The sequence below is a fragment of the Montipora capricornis genome, unplaced genomic scaffold (assembly GCF_036669925.1).
Source record: "Montipora capricornis isolate CH-2021 unplaced genomic scaffold, ASM3666992v2 scaffold_414, whole genome shotgun sequence".
Classification (NCBI taxonomy): Eukaryota; Metazoa; Cnidaria; class Anthozoa; order Scleractinia; family Acroporidae; genus Montipora; species Montipora capricornis.
Window position 1 is genome coordinate 58,549 of NW_027180145.1, and position 8,952 is coordinate 67,500.

The following is an 8,952-nucleotide window of genomic DNA, read 5'->3' on the forward strand; positions in this document are numbered from 1 at the left end:
TTCAACTCGGTTAGAAATCGTAGTTTCAACTAATTATGAATTGGTTAATTCAACTGTTGATAAATGTCAAAAGAACATCTACACTGGAGAAGATTCAACTAAACGTAAAAGTTAATGTAACCCACCCCAAAGTTAATACAACTGACAAGAATCAGTTATTTTGAACCGGGAAAAATTGGTTAGTTTTAACCAATTGAAAGTGGTCGTACTAACCAGTTAAATGCGGGTTGCCTCAGATGCATTTTGCAACAAATTTAATTGGTTGGTTTAACTAGTCAGTTTTTACAGTGTGCTTCCATCGTTATATTACCAATGCGTTTTGTTGTTTCGCTGCCTTTTTCGCGCCCCCTTCCCCCAGAAAATGTTGAAACATGAGAGCGACCGATGATTTCGGAGACCATGAAAAATCAACACCGTAATGGGGGGAGGGGGAATTGTCCCAACAGTTTTGACCAGGATTGTAGCTACATTCGCTTTTCCAAATAAGATGAGGTAAGTACAACTAAGTTAAGTAAGGAAGGAGGAGAGGAAATAACTTTATTTAGTTTATACCTACATATCGCATATGCGCCAAATGCCATCTTCGTCTGTAATAGTGAAGGTAAAACGTTCGACAATCGGCCGTGAAAACCAGAATTTGTGTGTAGTCTGCCGACATCAGCAAAGACTTCAAAGGTTGGTGAATTTAAATCACAGTTGTCGCTTAAGGAGCTCTCAGAAACCCCTTCGTGCTAAATTGCAAGAAAACGTTCCTTGAAAGCAGACGAAAACCCGCATGAAGAAATTACAATGGCCGTTTCTGATAAGGACTTGGAATCGTTCTCTTCATGGGTTTGTTCTTGTACAGTTAGCAGAGCTGATAGTTGAACGGAAAATGTGAACCTTTTTTTTTTCTGGTATAATATAAGGCAACGGTATCTTGGCCAAAAGAAAAAAACATTCTTATAGTCTAGGCCTCTTAGAAAACACAAGGAAGGCTTTCTTGTTCCGTCCTCATTCCCAGCAGATAAAAGTAACAGCCATCTGCACCATCAGTTTTCATATTCTAACATATTCCCACTCATAAGGACATTGTACTGAAAGAATACATGGGGAAGAACATGTTCAAGAAGATTACTGGCTGAGACAAATTCATGGTCTTTGTGGATTCCAAGTTTCTGAGAAGTTTTGTCTTGGATTTGAAGCCAACAAAGAAGAATAGCAATTAAGCATAGCGCACCCTTGTATGGTTTGGGCTTGTGTGGAAGATCAGTTCCAAAAACAGTCTTAAACAGATTGTCTTACTGTCTTACAGCGTCTTCTCCACCATTCAGTGAAACACGGAACTCTCCTTGTTCAGGGATAATGGATTTCGTGAGATGGATGCGTTTCCCCAGGTCAATAATCTGTTTTGTATAGCACAGACCTGGCAAGTCAGGTGCCAGGGCACCCCTTTTTGCTATGGTACTTAGTAAGTTGGGGAGATTCTCGTAATAACTTAATAGCGGAGCTGCGCGTGCGCGGAGCACCATACTTAAGAAAATATGGTAACCCATTGATGCGAAAAAATTTGGTTTTGTAGCCATGACATCATCGCCCATTCGTACGTACGTCCGTCCGTCCACCCATCCATGTATGCCAATGTGACCAGTATCACGCTAGTTTAAACCATACATCTTTGGTATTGGATATCCACGTTGAGAACAATTACCACCTGTCAAAACAAGGTATCCGCTTATCAGTATCATGTGACCATATCGCAGGCTCAAGCTTAGAGCTCACCAAGGTCAGCTGTTTTTTTTTTTTGAAGATGACCGCTCAACAGGTACTGTTTTTTCTATTGGATTGCAGGCTCAATCCAGGTTAACTCACCTAAATATAAACGAGGCTTCATTTTTCCCGCGCTTTCTGTGGCTCGACGCGGCTAAACGGACCTACTACATCAACTATAGCTCTTACACAGTCAGCGGTTTTTGTGTTCAGGTGAAGAAAAGGTTTGCAAAATGTTTTCTTCTCGCTGGTTCCTATCCATACCATGATAGCGGTGGTCCACACTGGTGGCTACGCAGTTATTCAAGTCAAGCATCGGAGGGATATAAACGTAAAGCTATGTGTTTATTATTAATTTGTTTGGAGCTGCATTTTTCTCTGTATTGCAATTTTTGGCATATCTTTAGAAGCTCTGATAAGGTTGCATAGTGCCTGGAGGACCTATGACTAGAACAGAAACGAAAGGAGAGAGAAAGAGAACTACAAAACAGAATACCAGTAATAGATATGTTTCTTTTTATTTTAATTCAGCTATCTTATCTATACCCTTTCGAAGCAGTCTTTTCAGGAACCTGCAACTGATGAAAACGCAAAGTCTGTTATATCTAGAATAACAGAGAAAATCCTTAAAGAGTCTGGAATCCATGGAGTCATCCTTAACAGTAGAATACTCAATGTTTTTAAGAAAAAGATATCCGTACTGCATTTAGCTTTTAAGACGGCTTCAAGCTGAGGGGAGGAAATTGTATCAAGCAACTCATTTCAAAGTGGAAATCATCAAGCTACTCCTTTAAAATTTTTTATCATGAGCTAGAGACAACTGTATTGGTTGATGAAAACAAACAACTTCGTGGGGAGAAAAGAAAGGCAGAAGAAGATCTGGCAGAAGAGCAGGCAAAGAGATTAAACATTGAGCAGAAACTAAGGAATGTCACAGAGGCTTCAGAAAAAAAGTACAAAATATTTCAGAGCAAAGTTCAGGGCATTAGCAAAGAAGGTGGCAAAAATGCAAAAGAAAGGGATAAGGGGTCCAAGCAAACATACGAAATTTAGCCAATACACCAAGCAGCATCAAGGAAGAATAAAAATGGGAATGAAGGAGGACTGCCAAGCTACTCTCTCATTTCTGGGACTATACAATTTTATTGCCACTAGAGTTGAAGTTCTTAATAATGAAACCCAGGAGTATGAAACTATTTCCTTGATAGAAGATGGTGAGCTTTCACTACTGGACTCAAAGCCAAAGGAGGTAACTGACAGGGATTTAGATGACATTAACATGTGGATATACATTAAAGATAAATTCAATATATCCAATGAAGCCTGGCATGAACTAGCTATGATGTGCAAAGACATGCCAACAAAATATAAGATAGCCAAGCACATTAATGAGCTGAATTCCAATTGGAGGCTTACTTCTACACCTGGGGAGGCAGAGGGAATCCAGATTTCATTTTATAAAAGTATCAAGGAACAAATAGCAAGGCTGCAAAAAAATGGAACTTTCAAAATGGATGCCACTATCAAAGTAAAGATCAGTGGAGATGGAACAAATATCGGTAAACGGTTAAAATTAGAGAATGTAACATACACAATATTAAATGAAAAAGATGCAGCAATGAATTAAAAAGGAAATTATGTTCTTGCCATAATCAAAACAACAGAAAACTATGATAATCTTAAGGAAAGTCTTGCTGATCTCATAAAGGAAATGTCAAATTTAAAGGGAATTACTGTAAATAACCAAAAGTATAGCATAGAGTATTTTTTGGGGGGAGATTGGAAATTCTTTGCTTCTGTTTGTGGTCTAGGAGCTGCTAATCAAAACTTTGCTTGCATTTGATGTAAGTGCCTAAGAAATGAATGGTTTGATATCAGTAAAAAGTGGTCTTTAATCGACAAAACTCTTGGGGCAAGGGACTCTGTGGAGATAAGTAGGCATGCAAAGTGTAAACAATACAACTGTAAAAATGATCCATTGTTTAGTTTTATTCCCATTGATCATGTGGTAATTGACACACTACATTTGTTTTTAAGAATTTCTGATAATCTTATAATAATTGAGCTTCTTATCAGGGAGCTACGGAGGCAGGATGCCATTGATAAAGTTGATACTTTTTCAAATGGGTTTTGCCGAACCAAATACAGACATATGGCTGGGTACGAAACATATGTGAAGAGTCTAGGTATTTCCTTTGAATGGAAAAAAACAAGGATACCAAGAAGTTGGAATACAGAGATCTTACTGGCCCTGAAAAATTACTACTGATTCAAAACATAAATTTCAAATCACTTTTACCAAATTACCGAGTGACAGGTGACCTCGAGGTTCTGTGGAGTGGTTTCATGGATATTGTTGGTGATTTAAAGCTAGATTATGCCACAGACGATGCTATTGCTAACCTAGAAGGTAACATTAGGAAATGGTTTACAAAATTTCTTGAATTATACCAAGCAAAAGATGTGACACCATACATGCACGCCCTGTATGCCCATGTGCCTCAATTTTTAACACGTTACAAAAATTTGGCCTACTTCACTCAACAGGGTATGAAAAAATATAATGATACTGTATCCAAGGACTACTTTAGATCTTCAAACCATAGGGGAGTATCTGCCTTAAAGCAACTCTTCTTAAAAAAGCACAGAATACAGCTTTTAGAGGCTGCTGGTCTTAAAAGGGTAAAAGATAGTTACAAATGTGGGAGTTGTTCAGAGTTGGGGCATTCCCTTAAAACATGTACTGCAAAATGTAGTAAATGTAATTTTAATACTTTTTGTGTGTATGTTGTTAAAGTAGATGGAGAGTGGGAACCCAGATGCACGTTAACCCAGTAATGTAAAAGAATCACAAGTATTGAAGACTGCAGACAAACACTATTTTACAGACACCAGCAGCAGTTCATACTTTGTAGGTCAGTTTCCGAGGACCTAAATATCAACAAGTTTATATTACTATTATATAATTTTACGTAATTTTATATTTATATGTGTGTGTACATATTTCATTGCCAAGAAAAATATTGTCTTCATAATCTTGCATTAATTGCCCTTAGTAAGTTTTGATTTAGTAAATTCCTTATGAACCATGTCTTTGTAGCCTTTTCTGTTGCTATCCCCGCGCACAAATGCAAAAACAACTTGATGTCCACCATCTATTTCTGATCTTATGTATTTGTCGCCAATCAATTTCAATTCAACAATGGGATTTCTACTTGCAAGCCAAAATCTTACAGTTCCTGGAACAACAAAAGCAAAATCTCCATTTTCGTTCATAATACGTTCACTCCACTTCAAACCGATACATTCATCCAATTTTTCATTTTTCTCTTAGTGCTCTTGAATGCGACCATTGCAATACTTCTGGAGAAAACATCCTCGTCGCAAAAAACTTCAATTCGTACCTCTGGATCCTCCCTACGGCCCGAGTACAATTTGCGCTTGATTTCTCTGTAGAGAAGTTCACAAAAGCTTTGGAGACGATCGTCAAAAGACGCATCTGTTGGCTTAGACATCTGTTCAAACCGTATCACTGGCAACTTCATTTCGTCATATCGTCTCCACTCATCGTAATTTTCACTGTAACCTGTAAAATGAAGCTTTACCCTGTTCGCGGCGTTGTCAATTTCTATTACTTCAACCTCATAAAGTTTCCTGGCAGTAGCCTTCATTTTCTTGCAATTCTTTGGTTTAGTCTCGACGATTTCATCAATAAGTCTTTTCGGAACCTTCCTCTCTCGTTTTCCCTCTAAACCCGCCATTTTGAACTGTCACGCACGGACAAGCGTTATTTGCACTGCTCATGTCAGGTGAGCAGTTTCGAGAACTGGGAGCGAATTTATCAAATGTTCATATGAAGTAAGTTTGATATGATGATATTTAGGTTACGGTCACCATGGCTGGGTCTTCCACACTTTGTAGAACTCCTACGTGCAGTATACACTAACACAACGGCAGTAATCAAAGGTCCATAAAAGTCATTCAAGGTAGCGCGTGGTTGCCTACTCAGTATGCCGTGTTATTCACCGGAAACTGATTGGTGAACTTGGCAATGGATATGGGCGACAGCTGGATTACCAGATTCCGATTCAAGCTACTGATAGGGAGCTACGAAGCAGGTTCAAAAGCTGGGAAAGTACAAAATTGTATATGGTAATGTATGCAGACAATTTATGTGAGCGTTTCACTTCGATTGACGCGGCTAGACGGGGACTGAAAATTATAGAGAATGAAGTCAAAAGGTACGGCTTGATACTGTCAAGGCCTAAAACAGAAAGTATGACATTGAATCATGACGAAGAAACCACTAAAAGCGAACGTTTAAATATCTCTAGATGAAGAAACAATAAGAAATGTGCTGGAATTAGATATTTAGCTGTTACGTTATCTCCAGAAAAACCTACAAGGCTGATTACGTGGAATGCCGAAGGCATCCACGTCTTAAAACCGGGCTGGAATCTTTTTTTTGTTGGTAGTCACAAATGTGCATACCCCACGGATATTGAATTAATCTCCGATCGGGTGGACTGATTTATATTTCCTACGGTATTTCCAAACTTCCCTGCCCCGAGGAGAACTCCTATACTTCCCAAGCCATCACAATGTTTCTCTGCTATCGCGTTAGACCACTCGGCCACCGTGACACACTTCCGTCAAATTGGTGAAAGCAAACTTTTATAATAGAATCTTTCCGCCCGCCATGATTGTTTCAGTATTAAACTATTCGATAAAGTGGATAGATGCTTTTTCTTTGAGAAAGGCAAGCTTTAAAGGTAAGGAGAAATTTCTACGTTATTTCTAGATCTTGCTTCGTACTTGTGTGTTCCACTGTGAACATTATTATTTTGCATACAACGAATACTTCATTAGAAGCATTTTGCATAGAACGAATACGTACTCCAATATTTCTTGGGAACCAGTTTGTTCGCCGTTTTGACGTAGAAAGAAAATAAGAAAATAGCTTTGAACGGCCAAACAAGATAAAAAATGAAATCAAGTTTAAAAAAAACGAATTAGCTATCGCCGTCACGGGGACTTCGCAGCCGTCCCCCATCCAAGTACTAACCTCATTCGGAGGAGCTTAACTTCAGCTGACACTTGGACTAGCATCAACGATTGTGATCTTTATGTTAAATTCGCACATAGATCTTGTCGAACTTTATAACACTTGAAACAAAAAAAAAAACGCACTAACAAAAACCAGGTGTTATGCCGTCATTTTGTCACAGATGTATCCATTGTTTCGTGAGTTGTCAGTAAACACGCAAGGTATAACTTGATCACAGGCGGCCGCTAAAATCGATGTCACTTCCAATTTTGCGATTTTACTGGTATGACCAAAAGTACGATAGAAAAATTGAACTCTGATGGAACGTAACAAAAATCTCCCGAAATGTTTTTCGCTGATGTCAAATTGTTTTATTCTCGATCGACACTACCTAATAGTTCCTTCTGCTCTCCTTAAAAACTACATATTAATATTATTTACTTTTTCGTCAATATTTGTTTTGCATAAAGCAGGCTAGCAAAATCTGTACCTTGCTTTGTTCGCATTTTTGAGTGTTAAAATAGAATTTTTAGGCGTATGTTCCTGACAGCAAAAGTCGCATATTTTGACGTCCCCCATCCAGATACTAACCCCGCTGGAAAGGGGAAAAAAAAAAATTTAGTAACATTGGTCTTGGAAAGGTGTCAGAAGCTCAGAGTACACGCTTAAGCTTGTGGTGAAAAAGAAGTTGTAAATGATCAACATATCGGCTTTGAAGCCAAATGTTTCTCGATTTCCTGTTATTTTCTTCAATCGTTCTGGGCTTAGTATTTTACTGAACCACATGTCTTCTTAGAGGGTATATAGCAAAGATGTCTACCATGGCACCATAATGATTTACGATACCAAACAATGTCGTGTACTATTAGAGCTACATATTGTGCAAGGACTTGAATCTCCTGGAAAAAACAAAACGCCGCTCAGTTGACAGTTATGGAAAAAAACAATGTCAATATACTGCACTACCACACGCAATGCGTTCATACTTTAAAAAATATCCCGTATCTCCTCAATTCTACCCCCCCCCCCCCCCCCCTCCCAACTCCAGACTAAAAATCCCGTATCCCCACAATTTTTTTTACCTAATTATCCCGTATCCTGATCGCTTCTCGGGCTTTTGGCTAAGATTAGTTTCTTGGCCAAGGACTACGGTCAAGTACTATTGTACAACGTACGGTACTTTTTCAGTGCCGTAAGGGGCAGGCACAGAACAGTTTCGGCTGTTTGTCTGTTCTCTCGAAAACGATGACAAGGGTTTTTTGGGTTTTTTGTTCAGCTCGAGTGTAGAATCAGGACGAACTGTTGTAGTTTCTGATAACTATTTACTACTTGTAGCTTTTGTTGAATTTTGAATCGATGATAGAGAGAGTTTTGGCGATCTCAATCCGGACTGGACTACTGGATTTAAGGATTTTTCTTAACGAGATTTCAAGTTATTGTGGAACGTTTGGTACCAAGTTACTGAAATCAAGATTATGGAATTGTAAAATCAGAACTTTGGACTGGACTATACAACACGCAATTACGGAATTTTTGAGCATTGAGAGAAATAGAGCACGGATGTTGTCTTCTTGTCTTCGCTACGGCAAATTTATACAGTTTGCGAGGAACTAAACCAGGATTACAGAACCAGACGTCGATTACAGGGCCCGGTTGTTCGAAAGCCAATTACCTTAATCCAGGATTAGCGTAAACTTTTGTTTCATGTTTTCAACTTTTTGGTCACAGTTTCCTTTGCTTATTTTTGTTTTTCAAGATTGACTTCTTCTGATGTAAAGTTTTTCTGAATATCAGCCTTGAACAGCATTTGGGAGTAGAGGATAAAACTCGTGTTAAAACCCAGTTTCTGAACAACTGGCCCAGGATGATAAGTTGTTGAACTGTGATTTGTAATAAGTTTTTCGGATGATTTAAGGCTGATCCTGTAATTTTTGGATGAAAGGAGTTAACGAAGCAAGTAAAACTGTAGGATTTGAATTAAGTCTCCTTCCAAAAAATAAATAAATAGAAGATCCCGTATCCTGATAACTTGCTAATAGGGCTTCGTTCGTTGCATTTGCAAATTTAGTAACATTAGTAATGAGTTTTTTACAACAAAAAACTTTACAGATATTACAGATGTATCTTTCTCGTAATCTTTCGCCATTTTCCGAAAT

At 38.4% G+C, this 8,952-nt stretch overlaps 1 pseudogene; it reads left to right on the forward strand.

The window, feature by feature from the left end:
• The first annotated feature begins 418 nt into the window (after positions 1-418).
• On the forward strand, positions 419-4,587 carry LOC138035485 (uncharacterized; annotated as a pseudogene).
• The last annotated feature ends 4,365 nt before the right edge of the window (positions 4,588-8,952 follow it).